The sequence below is a fragment of the Peromyscus californicus genome, unplaced genomic scaffold (genome assembly GCF_007827085.1).
Source record: "Peromyscus californicus insignis strain IS unplaced genomic scaffold, ASM782708v3 Scaffold_4__1_contigs__length_199733344, whole genome shotgun sequence".
NCBI classification, from domain to species: Eukaryota; Metazoa; Chordata; class Mammalia; order Rodentia; family Cricetidae; genus Peromyscus; species Peromyscus californicus.
In genome coordinates this window covers 191,903,283-191,916,338 of record NW_026294562.1, presented here as the reverse complement: position 1 = coordinate 191,916,338, position 13,056 = coordinate 191,903,283, and positions in this window count along the sequence as shown.

Sequence of the window (13,056 nt, the reverse complement as noted above, 5' to 3'; positions counted from 1 at the left end):
AAGGTATTGCCATATCTATTGGTGGCTGTCCACAAACTGAAAGTAAGGCCCCATTGCTGATGACACTTATACAACTCATTGAACATGGAGAAGTGGACCCAGTGTCTACTTAGAGCCTTTACCCTTATGCACTGGTATTTATGGTACTGGAACGTCCTTTCTATACTAGCAAAGGAGAAAGATAAATGCTAACTCATCTACAAACCTTCCATCTACAGAAGTGACCTGCCTATAAGATACACTGGTGCAACAGTGGCACAAAGTTTATGGGAGTAACCAACCAATATCTGATTGGATTTAAAGCCCATTTAATGAGATGGTACCCAAACACAACAGTGCTTATGTGAACAAGAATATATTAGATAGTTCCAGGACCTAGGGAAAAACCAAATACAATAGCTCTGCTTAAGGATTGTAGCAATAAAATGACTCCTAATGACTTTTTTCTATACTCATAGATCTGTGCCCTGCTCAGCCATCCTCACAGAAGCTTCCTCCTGCAGCAAATTGGAACAATGCAGAAATCCCCAACAGACAATATGCAGAGAGTGAAAGACCTTGGAACACTCAGCTCTAAAAGGGATGTCTCCATCAAATCCCTTCTTTCTGAGCTCAGGGAGAAAAGAAGTAGAGACTTCTAAAGCAGAGACACTCTAAAGAAGAAAAAGTAGAAAGAGTGTAAGAAATAGAGAGGATAGAGAACAGCAAGGACTCAAGGCACAACAGGGCTGTTGCACATAGAAACTCACAGAGATGGGTGCATGCACAAGGCCTTCATGGGTCTGTACCAGATTATGTCCTAGAGCAGAGCAAAGTGGGCACATACCCACATCCCTAACAGAGAACCTATCTTCAGTTGATAGCCACTTACTAATGAATGATTTCCCCCCAAGGAAGTCTTACTGAGAAACAAATGAATCTTAAACATAAGCTCCATGCCCAGTGTTAGATAGCCTGAACTGGCTATCTCCTGTGGCCAGGCAGGACTTCCAGTGCAGGGACTGGGATACTGGCCCAGCCACTTAAGCTTTGACCTACAATCTGTCCTGACTACTGGAAGTGCAGGAGATTGGTGACTACCCTAATTGTCAGCAGAGAGCCTTCATCCAGTAACTGATGGAAACAGATGCAGAGACCCACAGCATGCATTGGGCCAAGCTCGAGGAATCCTGCTGAAGATGGAGAGGCAAGAATGTATGAGACAGGAGGATAAAGGACGTCACAAGGGAACCTACAGAAAAAACTAACCTGGTCTCATAGGAGTTCCAGAATCTGGACCAACAGCCACAGAACCTTCTTGGGACTGACCCAAGTCCTCTGTGTATATTTGACAGTTGTGTAGCGTGGTATACTTGTGGTACTCCTAGTAGTGGGAGCAGGTGCTGTCTCTAACACTTTGGCTGACTTTTGGGAATGTATTCCTCATACTGGGTTGCCTTGCCCAGCCTTAATACAAGGGGAGGGACTTAGTTCTACCTTAACTTGCTATACCATGCCTTGTTGATAACCATGGGAGGCCTTCCCCTTTCTGAACAGAAACAGGAGGAGTTGATGGGTGGGTGTATGGAAAGTAGCAGGAGGGAATAGGAGGAGAAGAGGGAGAGGAATCTGTGGTTGGAATGTAAAATAAATGAATAAATTTAATTAGTTATCCCCCCAAAAAGATTGGGTTACTATTTACTCCAACTCAAAAACACTGCCTTAGAATATTGGTACTATTAACAGCAAGATACTGAAATTTTAGAGTTTAAACAAGGCAATTTGTTACAGAAAACAAAACTATACAATTACATCAGTGTTTCATAGATTTCAGTGCAGGTAGATAGTCATATTAAACTAATGGGAAAATAATGTTTGAGAACATTTTAGTGTTCTCAGTATTGGAGTTTGTAAAAACATGAGCTCAATTGGTTAAAACAATTGTCTTATTGAAAATGTTCACATAGATAACTTGTATCAATTGCTATGGTATAATGGCTGATGAAACTAAGACAGGAGACAATGGAAACCCAGGTTTCTAGATTAGCCCTTAACAATCTGGAGATTGCAAATAGGTGGACAGAGTAGGTGTTCCATGAATCAAGGTCTCTCTGCTTGATAATCTTTAGATCATTAGCTTTATTTACCACAAATTTCCAGTGTCATGGTAAATTTATAAACTGATGCATAATGTAAAGACATCTCACTTTACCCCCCCCCACACACACACAATATAATTTTTCTCTCTATAACCATTTATAAGCCCAGTTCTTGTCTGTAACAGCAGCACCTATATGGGAAGGCTATGTAGTGCAGATCCAGGGCAGCTTGACTACTGAAGCTGCAAGGCAACATGGGAGAGAATGGGAGGGACTGGAATCAGTGGGATGTGGACAATCATGTTTTCAGAGAAGTGATGGGGAAAGGAAGCAAAGGCCAGCATGCCTCAGAAATTTTAGCAGCATTATAGTGGAAGAGGTGGTAAAAGCCCAATTACAGCAGTCAGGATACCTGGACCAGGGCATGATGGGCCAGGAAATCCCTCCAGTAGCCATGTTCAGAATAAAACCCAAAAGGCAGAGGTGATACATTGCAGAGATGAGAAAAAATTCCCATGGCTACAGGAAAGACTGTGGGGTAGCCTTTGACGAGTTAACCACCAGTAGTGCAGTGTGGGTAACTGCAGCCCATCTGAGCAGTTTTTACGCCTTGTTAATTTCCCAACAATTACATGTGCTCTAGGATATAAAAGCAGCATTCAGAAATGTGTCTTCATATGATGCCTTCTTTTGGTGCTTTTCGTTTTTGTTTTGTTTTTTGTTTTTGCTTTCTTGCTTGTTTTGTTGAGACAGGTTCTCAATATGCAGCTCTGGCTGCCTTGGAAATGACCTCATAGAGCAGGCTGGATTCAAACTCAGAGATCCACCTGCCTCTGTTAACCAAGAGCTGTGATTAAAGAGCTGTTTTCTCATGTCTGGATTTACATAGTGACGTCTTAATTTTACACCATAGAGCCTGTAAGAGTACAGTATGTATGCTGTGGATGGATATTATGCCCCACTCAAGCTGCCTGAGACAGAATGGGAAGGATATGTCAGGAAGTGGAGTGGAAAATTGCATAGGATTAGAGGACATGTCTGGCATGAGCAGAGTTAGAGGTGAAATATAACAAGCATTGTGGGAGGGGCTTGAGGAGGCACAAAAGACTCAGAGGCCTGAGGGACTGATAAAGTCCCTTGGCTGAAAGAATTCCAGGAGCCTCCTGTGTGGGATCAGGGTTGAGGAAACAGTCCTGGGTCTTTCAGGGACTTGAAACCTCCACACAGATTCAGGGGCCATGTGGCATGTTCTGGGAGTCACCAGTGAGCATGTGGTGGTTGTTGTGCCCAGGTTGCAAGACCCCCAAGCAAGACCACCACAGAGCCATTATCTGATGCAAGCACACAGTGGTTTTTATTAACAAAACAAGCAAGCTTGGTCTGCCATCCAACATCTGACACAGCGAGTAGAGGAGAATAGCCCTGAACACTCACTTTAAGGGGTTTATATAGGAAAAGTTTACACGCAGCTTGGGATTGGACAAGGGGGATAGGGGTGAGGTAAGCATAAGGTTACTAATTGCTAACAGGATTCAGGGTATCTATAGAAACATAAATTTTTATTCCCTATGTCCCATTTTTGTTGGCACATTCAGATTTATTGTTCCTGTCCTACTCTCCTCTGAGGTCAACTTCTGGTCAGTTGAGTCCATTACTCCCCACATCTTGTTTTGCCAAGTTCAGAATACATAGATTTATTGTCCCAGCTTTATAAATTCAACTTCTGATCACTTCTAAAACTACTGGTCAGCAAATACCTTTGGAGGAGGGGAGGGGGAAGCGTCTCTCAAGATGGCTACTGATTTTTCCCTTCCAGTGGTGAGAATTGGAGACCTGTGTTTCTGGAAACTTCCATGTCAGAGATGCCGCAGGGCTGGGAATCATGCAGAAATGGACCAGGGATGTGATCAGTTTCTCTGCTGCTCATAAGGACACCACTTATCTCACCGTTGTAGGGAAGTTTGAAATCTTATAAACTGGGGCTCATCCTTATCCCTTGACCAGAATATTCTCTCTCTCTCTCTCTCTCTCTCTCTCTCTCTCTCTCTCTCTCTTTCTTTGGTTTTTCGAGACAGGGTTTCTCTGTGTAGCTTTGGAGCCTGTCCTAGGACTCACTCTGTAGCCCAGGCTGGCTTCGAACTCACAGAGATCTGCCTGCCTCTGCCTCCCGAGTGCTGGGATTAAAGGCGTGTGCCACCACTGCCCAGCCAGAATATTCTCATGAACATAATCTCACAGCACTGAATTTTTGTACTGATGTTTCAAACAGTATTCTCTTTCCTATTTTGGATAAAACAAAATTTTAATTTATTAAATTAATCCTTGCTTTTATACTTCCATGTTATACCACTAACATATTCAAGAATGTGGCATTTGTATCTTGTGAATTCTTATCCTGTAAAGCTTGTTACTTACTAATCACATGAGGATCAACTGAAGATGTGACTAAGACCCTAAATGGTCTTTTGGAAACTCCACAGGTTTGACTATAATCATTAACATTTACAACATAAACTGTTACCTTTAGTTTTCCACCTGAGATGTATACACATTGTAAGTAAAGTGCACATTTTTTTCTTAATTTTTGAGACAGGTATCTTTATATTGCACTGTCCATGCTGGAACTCACTATGTAGACCATGTAGACCTTGAACTTGAAGAGCCTGTCTCTGCCCCCAGAGTGTGGGGATTAAAAGACTGAGTCACCATGTCCAGTTTTTGTATTCATCCTCAGGATTCTTTTTCAAATTATTTTGCATGTATGTGAGCTGTGTGTGAATAAGTCTCATGTCTCATATAATAAGTGAAATTCTCAAAGGACAAAACACATTGTCATGAAGCTTTCTCTTCACATGTGTCCTTTTGGTATGTGTTAGGCTTCTTTCATTTTTGTTCCCTGTTCCAGAAACTCAATAATGTATAATATTGTCAACATAATCCTACAGTTCCTTTCTGCCCTTGAGTTTTAACTGAACTTTGTTAAAATCGGGCTTTAAGTTATCTAAAGTAAAAATGCTCCCAAAATGGCAGCCTTCCCAAAGTGTATGACTGTTAGGAAATCATTTCTAGAATCCACTGTTTTCTCTTTATCTACTGAGCACAGTACTCCATTAGAAATCCAGATGAATTCTGAAGATTGTCTTCCCTACATACATTTCTCACATTACTCAGCCAGACCTGTTTACCACTGAGAAGAAGAAAAAATCTTGGATGGTGAAGAGAGAGGAGATAGCAAAGGATCCAGATATGTTGGAAGCATTGAGACAAGGTTGGCGAGGGGTTTGAGTGACAGCAGAAATCAGACATGAAATCAATTTTGACACATTTTGTTTCATTAGAAATGATTCTGGGGAATTCTACTGAAAACAATCCCAGGATTATCCTATTGATGTATAAGTAATATTCTGTAAGAATTAATAGTAGGAGGAAATAGTCTTTGACTGCAAAGGAATGATGCTATCCCTATTCCATTCTTATCACTGATCCTGTCTTCATACTAATATTGACTGGTTTCCATTATTATATGTTTAATGTAGTATAAAATTTGCAAATTTGATGCTTCCATTCTTTTTCCAGCTGTCAGAATTTTGGCTCATTTTGTTTTTTCCTATAGATTCTATCTCTTTTAGGGTTAATTTCTCCATTTCCTAAAATAATGCTGGCAGGATTTTTCTAATTATTGCCTAGGATCACTGTAAAGTATTAAAGTCCATCTAAATTGTCTTTCCATTAATACATGCTGTTGCTTTCATGACAGTACCCCATAGTTTTCATAGGGATAATTCCAATATATTAACATATCATGTTATGGTTTAAGCTTTCTATCAAGATTTCCAAATGCTTGGTGTTTTATCCCATTTTATGTCATTTTAGAATTATTCTCTCTACTCATTCACAAAGTATATACAGAGAATTTTACAGAAATTCTCAAAGTGAATAACCTATCTGTCATCATAGAGCCTTTGTCCAGTGACTGATGGAGGCAGATGCAGAGATCCATGGTCAGGCACCAGGCTGAGCTCCGGGAATCCAATTGATGAGAGAGAGGAGGGATTCTGCAGGAGGGGGACATGGAGATCATGATGAGAGGATGTGCAGAGATGACTGGCCACACTAGTGGGAGCCCATGAACTGTGGACTGGTGGCTGTGGAGCCCCCATGGGACTGGACTAGGCCCTCTGGATATGGAAGATGGTTGTTTTGCTCCAACTGTTTGGGGGACACCCGGGCAGGGGGATTGGGATCAGTCCCTGGTGCATGGGCAAGCTTTAGGGAATTTGGTGCCTGTGGTGTGAGGCCTTGTGAAGCCTTGGTGCAGTGGGAAGGGCCTTGGACCTGCCTAGGCTCAGTGTGCTGACTCCCCATGGGAGACCTTGATTTGGAGTGTGTGTGGATGCAGGGTGGCTTGGGAGAGAGGGCTGAGGAGTGGGAGGAAGAAGGAGGAGTGATCTGCGGGTGGTATGTGGAGTGAGTACAAAATTTCTTAATAAAGAAAAATGAAAAAAAAGAAAAGAGAAAAAAGAAATTGCTTCAAATATTTACAGAACATAAACCTCCTTTTACATTGTCTTCTCTGTTTGAATAATGTACTAGCAATGTGTCAATACTCCATAGGTATGGGAGGATTTTTCAGCTTTCAGTTCATATTCAATTCATTCTGTGAATTGATGCTTTCATTGTAGAGGTCTCTCTTCTGCTTGGCTTGGTTTTTTTCCATTTTTAGAAAGAAGTTTTTGTGTACAGTTACATTTTGATTATAGAACAAGCAGGAATAACATATGAAGCCATTCTAATTGCTTAGCTATAGTGAAGACAATAACTTTTGCCTTCAAATAGCCATTTGTGTCTTTTATTAAATTCTATTTGAATAGATTTGATTTAAATTTTATAATATGTGTTGATATTAAACCATTGCATAGATTTATCCAACCAGCATTACCTTCTCAACACACTTAGTTCCATTCATCTTTAGTTATTTTTATTCTCTTTAGTCCCACTCTTATTTCATGTAGGATTTTGAGCAGGTTTTATGCAGGTAGCCAGGATGGGATGTGTTCATAATTCCAACTGCAAGGTCATATGGAAAGACAGTTTTTCATGTTACCTCCCTATCCTCCAGCTCTTACAATCTTTTGTCAACTCTTCTGTTATGTTCCCTGTGGTTTGAATATATTGGTGTCATATTCTCATTATAGGCTCTACCTTCAACAGGTACTTGTTTTCAATATGACTAGTTAAGAATCTCTGAAATAGTTTTGCCCTTTGTGCACAATTTTCTCTGACCTAGGCTGGGAGCATATCTGGGCTGAGATGTGAAGAGAACCATGTAAAGGCAATTTGATTACTTGTACCCATAGCTTAAGGTCAGGAGAGATTTCCTTCCTAGGATTTGACTTTCCCAGTCACAGGATTTTATCCAGGTTTCCAATGGCATGCCTGTGTTTCCTTATGTGGAGCTAGCTGAAGATCCAACCAGAAAGTCTGTTACCCACTCTTAAAGTGGTACACATACTTTTCCTAGAAGATTTGTATTGTACACAGGGTCAGCATCTGATATAGCCACTGATGATTCTTTTGTCTCAGAAGTCTGTGGAGTCATTTTTCAAGTTTGAATGCCATGCTAGGGAGTCCAAGGTACTTTGAGAAACTGGGAGTGAGAGGTCTGCTGACTTCTCAGCATCTTTTTATTATGATGTAAAAGACCAAGTGTGGGTGTATGGGGATTTGATGAGTTCTTAATAGCATCATCAGATCTGAACTTTCTCCTGGGACAATTATACTTTCTTTTAATTTACTTCTTAGGATAATGGTTTTCACTGAGGAGCCTTGGTTGCTATGGAACATGCTTTGTAGATCAGGCTGGTATCACCTCACAGAGCCTGCATCTGCCTCTTGAGTACTGGAACTGAAGACATATACCACCATAACTGGCATATTTAGAAATTTGGGATTGTAAAATTATACTTGAGATAATATCACTTTTGACATTCCTGAATATATCCTTTAAAAATCATCTCCTCCCCCTGTGTGTTCACTTATACATTTTGTTGAGTTAGTGTAGAAAGAGTTGACACCCTTGTCTCTGTTCTGATTAGCATGGGATTTTTCCAGCCTTCTAATTTTGTGAAATGTTATGTTTAATGTTTCATTATCTTTATTGTGCTGACATATTTTCCCCTTTGGAGCTTTTATACTGGAAAATGTATTATTTTCCCACAGGTTTTTGATAAATCTGTTGGCATGGTGATTTTTTTCTCTCATTGAACCTGTATGTGGTGACATTTATTGACTTGTTTCTATGTGTTGAAATAGTTTTGCATCTGTTGCAGGAAATCTACTTGAATCTGTTTTGGGGTAACTTAGAAAATAAATATGTGTTTATTTCCATCCTTGAAACTGGTCTGTGATTTTTTTTTGCATGGATAATTTCTCTTGTATTGTTCTTATGTATAGTTTGCTCTAATTATGATCTGCCATGATGCTGTCATAGATGAACTGTGTTGTTTCATAACTTTCTTCAGATGTACTTCTTCCTCCATAAATTTTAGAGCCAAATGTTCTTGGTTCAGTGATATGATTGACAGCTATTTTCTTTTACCACTTTAAATATACCCTTCCATGCTTTCCTGACTGTGGGAATGTTAACAAGAAATCTGCTCATATTAGGTGTTTGGTTCTTTGTATGAAGATTGGCATTGTTTCTAAACAGAGTTGTATTAAATTGTTTTGTGTTTTTGACACCTTGGTCTGAAACATTGAGAAGATTTGTTCCTAAGACAGAGACTCAGAGTAGAGCAACAAGGAAAAAATGGCTGCTTCTCTGGTAAGCACACCCCAGATCAATGTCATGTCCACATTTTAAAAAATGTATATGGAAATCATGCAGGCCTTTAATTCACTGCTTCTGATATTGTCTTCTAAACTGTTTCCTATGACTTTCTTTGTTTTGGTAGTCGATATCAAGTCTTGAAATATAGTCTCCTATGTAGCACAGCCTTGTCTCCATTTTGCCCTCCCCCATTATTATTGTGAGGGCAAATGTTATTCATGAACCTAAGACCTGCAATTCTGAATGTGTTTCTGTTGTCTCTGATGATCAAAGAATATATTAATCCCCAGTTGCATTGAGATAGACTTGTGCGCTTATAAATTCATGGGGAAGGCAGGCCTAATTTACCACATAGGTTTCATTTCAGGGATGATCAGGTGTTGCTAGAGTTTTCCTGCCTGGCCCACAGTCAGGACAAATCTCTCTCACCTGCCAGTCCCACAGCCGCTCAAACCCGACCAAGTAAACACAGAGACTTATATTGGTTACAAACTGTATGGCCGTGGCAGGCTTCTTGATAAATGTTCTTACAGCTTAAATTAATCCATTTCCATTAATCTATACCTTGCCACATGACTAATGGCTTACTGGCATCTTCACATGCTGTTTGTCATCTTGGTGGCTGGCAGTGTCTCTCTGACTCAGCCTTCCACTTCTCAGCTTTATTCTCCTCCTTGTCCCGCCTACACTTCCTGCCTAGCCAATGGCCAATCAGTGTTTTATTTATTGACTAATCAGCAACACATTTGCCATACAGACCATCCCACAGCAATCAGGTTTCCAGAACTGGGCTTATGTAAGTGGGCATGGAAATAATATACTTTTTGCTGGCATCACTGATTGATTTACATAGAAATAGAATTAGAAGAGCCTGTTGTGAATCCTACTACTAAATGTTTTAGCTCCCTAGAGAGTACAGGAATTGAAGGAATACTGTAGCTGGAAGTTTTCCTGTGTTATGCCTGGTCGGCAGCTGCTCAGACCCAAGGAAATACACAGGGGCTTATATTAATTAAAACTGCTCGGCCATTAGCTCAGGCCTACCACTGACTAGCTCTTACACTTAAATTCAGCCCATTTTTGTTAATCTATATGCTGCCATGTGTTCCGTGGCTTCACCTGTGTGCCATTACATGTGTTCATGATCACCCCAATGTGATATCTCAAGAGACAGGGTTTCATAGCTCACATCTCCATTTTCCAGCTCTTATACTTTCACTTTATAGGCTATACAGGCAGCAGTCAGTTGTTCTCAGTGTTTGTCCAGTTATGAGTTTCTGAAATGATTTTATCTTTGTAAACAACTTGCATCATATTATTTTTATTCTTTATATCGCTTTTCCAGTCTCTGAATTATTTCATATTTCATTGACATTTTCCAGCTCATTTCATTCTTTGTAAATTTTATTTCATCCTGTTCTTGAATTTTCTTTTGTTTTCCTTATAACAGGGGTGTCTGAAGCTACCTGATTATTATAAGAACTTGTTTTGATTCCTAATAATTTCACACAAAACCATACTTAAGATATTGGTGAAGTTTTGTGGTTTTTGTCTGTTTGTTTAGTTGCAGCATTTGTTACTTGATAGGCTTGTAATGATGTACATGGTGGCTGCAACAAGTTGGATTCTGACTGACACTGTGTCTCTATGTTCTTTTCCATCAATTGTCACAATCACTATTCTTACTGTCCAGGCACAGGGGAAACTTACTGTTATATAGATGAACATGTTCTTTGTGACCTACAATGTAAAGCATACTTAGTACATACTTATTGGTGCTTTCAAGTGGTTTTCTCTCTGGTTTGTTTAATTTTTTGGCTTACTTATGGATTAGGTTGTTAATTCTTGTGTTTGTTTTGTGGTTTCCTTGAGCTCTTAATGTAGTCTAGGTTTTAATCTATTTCACTATAAATACATAGCAGATCACTACTATGTAAGCTGTGTGGTCATTGTTTTATTTATTATAATTTTCTTGTAGATCCTGATTGCATACAGTCCTATTTTCAAGTTCCTGCTCTTGTGTTCTGGTGATGTGTTGTTCCAGTCAGAAACTATTTTCCTATGTCCACAAATCAATGTGTTTCCCTATTGTGTAGGTCTGTAGTTTTTAGTGTTCCAGATCATAGATGAAGGTCTGTGATGTATTGTACATTGGGAAAGAATGTGACCCAGGTTAGTCTTTTATGTGTGGATAGATACTTTTACCAATAATTTTGGCTGATCAAGTGTCCTACAATGCAACACCTGTTTTTGGTATTTTGGTTACATTCACATGATCATTGCTATTGGTCTGATTGTAGATCTGTTGTTTTATTTCATTGTGTAGTCTACTGATACCACTTCAGCCTGAGGTTGCTACTCTTATGGGTTTTTCATATCCATGTAAATTTTTAGGATTCTCTTTATTGTATTGTGAAGTATGTCATCGATTTTTAGATTGCTCATATTGATAACTTTTATGAATATTGAGGTTTTTCTCTCCTCAATATTTGTCCCATTATACATGTCCCATTATACGAGGTTTTCACATTGTCCAACACCATCTTTACATTTTTTAAGTGATTTCAAATTTTCATTTTAGAGGTCTGTCTTCTGTTAATTCCATTTTTCCATTTTGTTAAATTATTTTTTGTTTTCAGTACTCTTTTTTTTCTATAGTAGTAATAACAGGTTATGAAGCTATTCTAATTTCTTGTTGTATACAATATCAAAAATTTTGCTTCCAAATAGATGGTAATATTTCCTCCTAAATTATATTTGTTGAATATTGTTTAAGCTTTGTTATTAATGAATCTTAATGTTTAATTATTACATAGTCATTCACTGTACTGTGATAGTAGTTACCCTTCATTATTGCCCCATCTTATCTCCCTTTTCCCAGTTCTGTTTTCTTGTCTTTTCTTCCCAATCATTTCTCCTGTTATTTTATGTATGATTTTGTGCCACTCATTGATAGTTAGGAATGCTGTCATGTGTTTAAGATTGTTATCTTAAAAGTTAATGTTTCATAGCTCACATCTTCATCTTCCAGGTCTTATAACCATTTATTACCCACTCCTATAATAGTCCCTGGGATTTGGATTTCCCATTATAGATTGTTCAGGCAGCAGTAAGTTGTTTTCAGAATTTGACCAGTTATGAGTTTCTGAAATAACTTTGTCCTCTGAAAACAAAGTTTTATGAACCACGCTGAAAGCGGCACTATGCTATGGTGTAAATAAAGCCATTTACAGGAAGCTTGAGCATTTCTTTAGATAGCAAATGATAAGCAGTGAATTCACTCCTAGAGCATTCAACCTTTCCAATCATTGGCTTTTGTCCAGATTTCCAGCACCATGCCTGTATTTCATATGGTGGACAGCCTCAGATCCAACTAAAAAGCCTCCTATTACTCAGAAAATATTCTTGATGTGATTCCACTAATGTACATTGTAGCCCAAATTATAATTGGTCTTAATAATAAAAAACTCAGAGGCAGATATCAGGGTAAATCCTGAAAGATCAGAGAAATAAATGAGCAAACCACAGCCATTTCTTACCTCACCAACAACTCAGCCTGAAAGGTACTGAGATCCTGTCTTCACCCTGCCTTATCACTTCCTCTCTCCACCCACCCATATCACTTCCTGTCTCCACCTCCTTAGTGCTGGGATTAAAGGTGTGAGATCCCAAGCACTGGAATCAAAGGTGTGTGTCACCACTGCCTGGCTCTGTTTCCCTTTTAGACTGGATCAATCTTGTGTAGCCCAGTGTGGCCTTGAACTCCTGATCTTCCTGCTTCCTCCTCCCAAGTGGTGGGATTAAATGTATGTGTCACCACTGCTGGGCCTCTATGGTTATCTACTGGCTAATTCCACCCTCTGATCTTCAGGTAAGCTTTATTTGTTAAAGTAAAAAAAAAGTATCACTACAGTATATACCTTGACTGGCTCTTTTATATTGAAGCACACAGGACCAGCATATGGTTAGAGCCTTTGATTATTTTCCCCAACAGCCTTTGGAGCACTTTTAGCCTTTTGAATAATATTACCAGGGAGCCTAAGATATTTTTAGACACTGTGGGTGGTCTGGTGACTTCTCAGCATCTTCCTATTGCAAAATAAAAATTGGTCAGACAATTCATTCTAGTTAGAAGCCCTACTAAAGCAA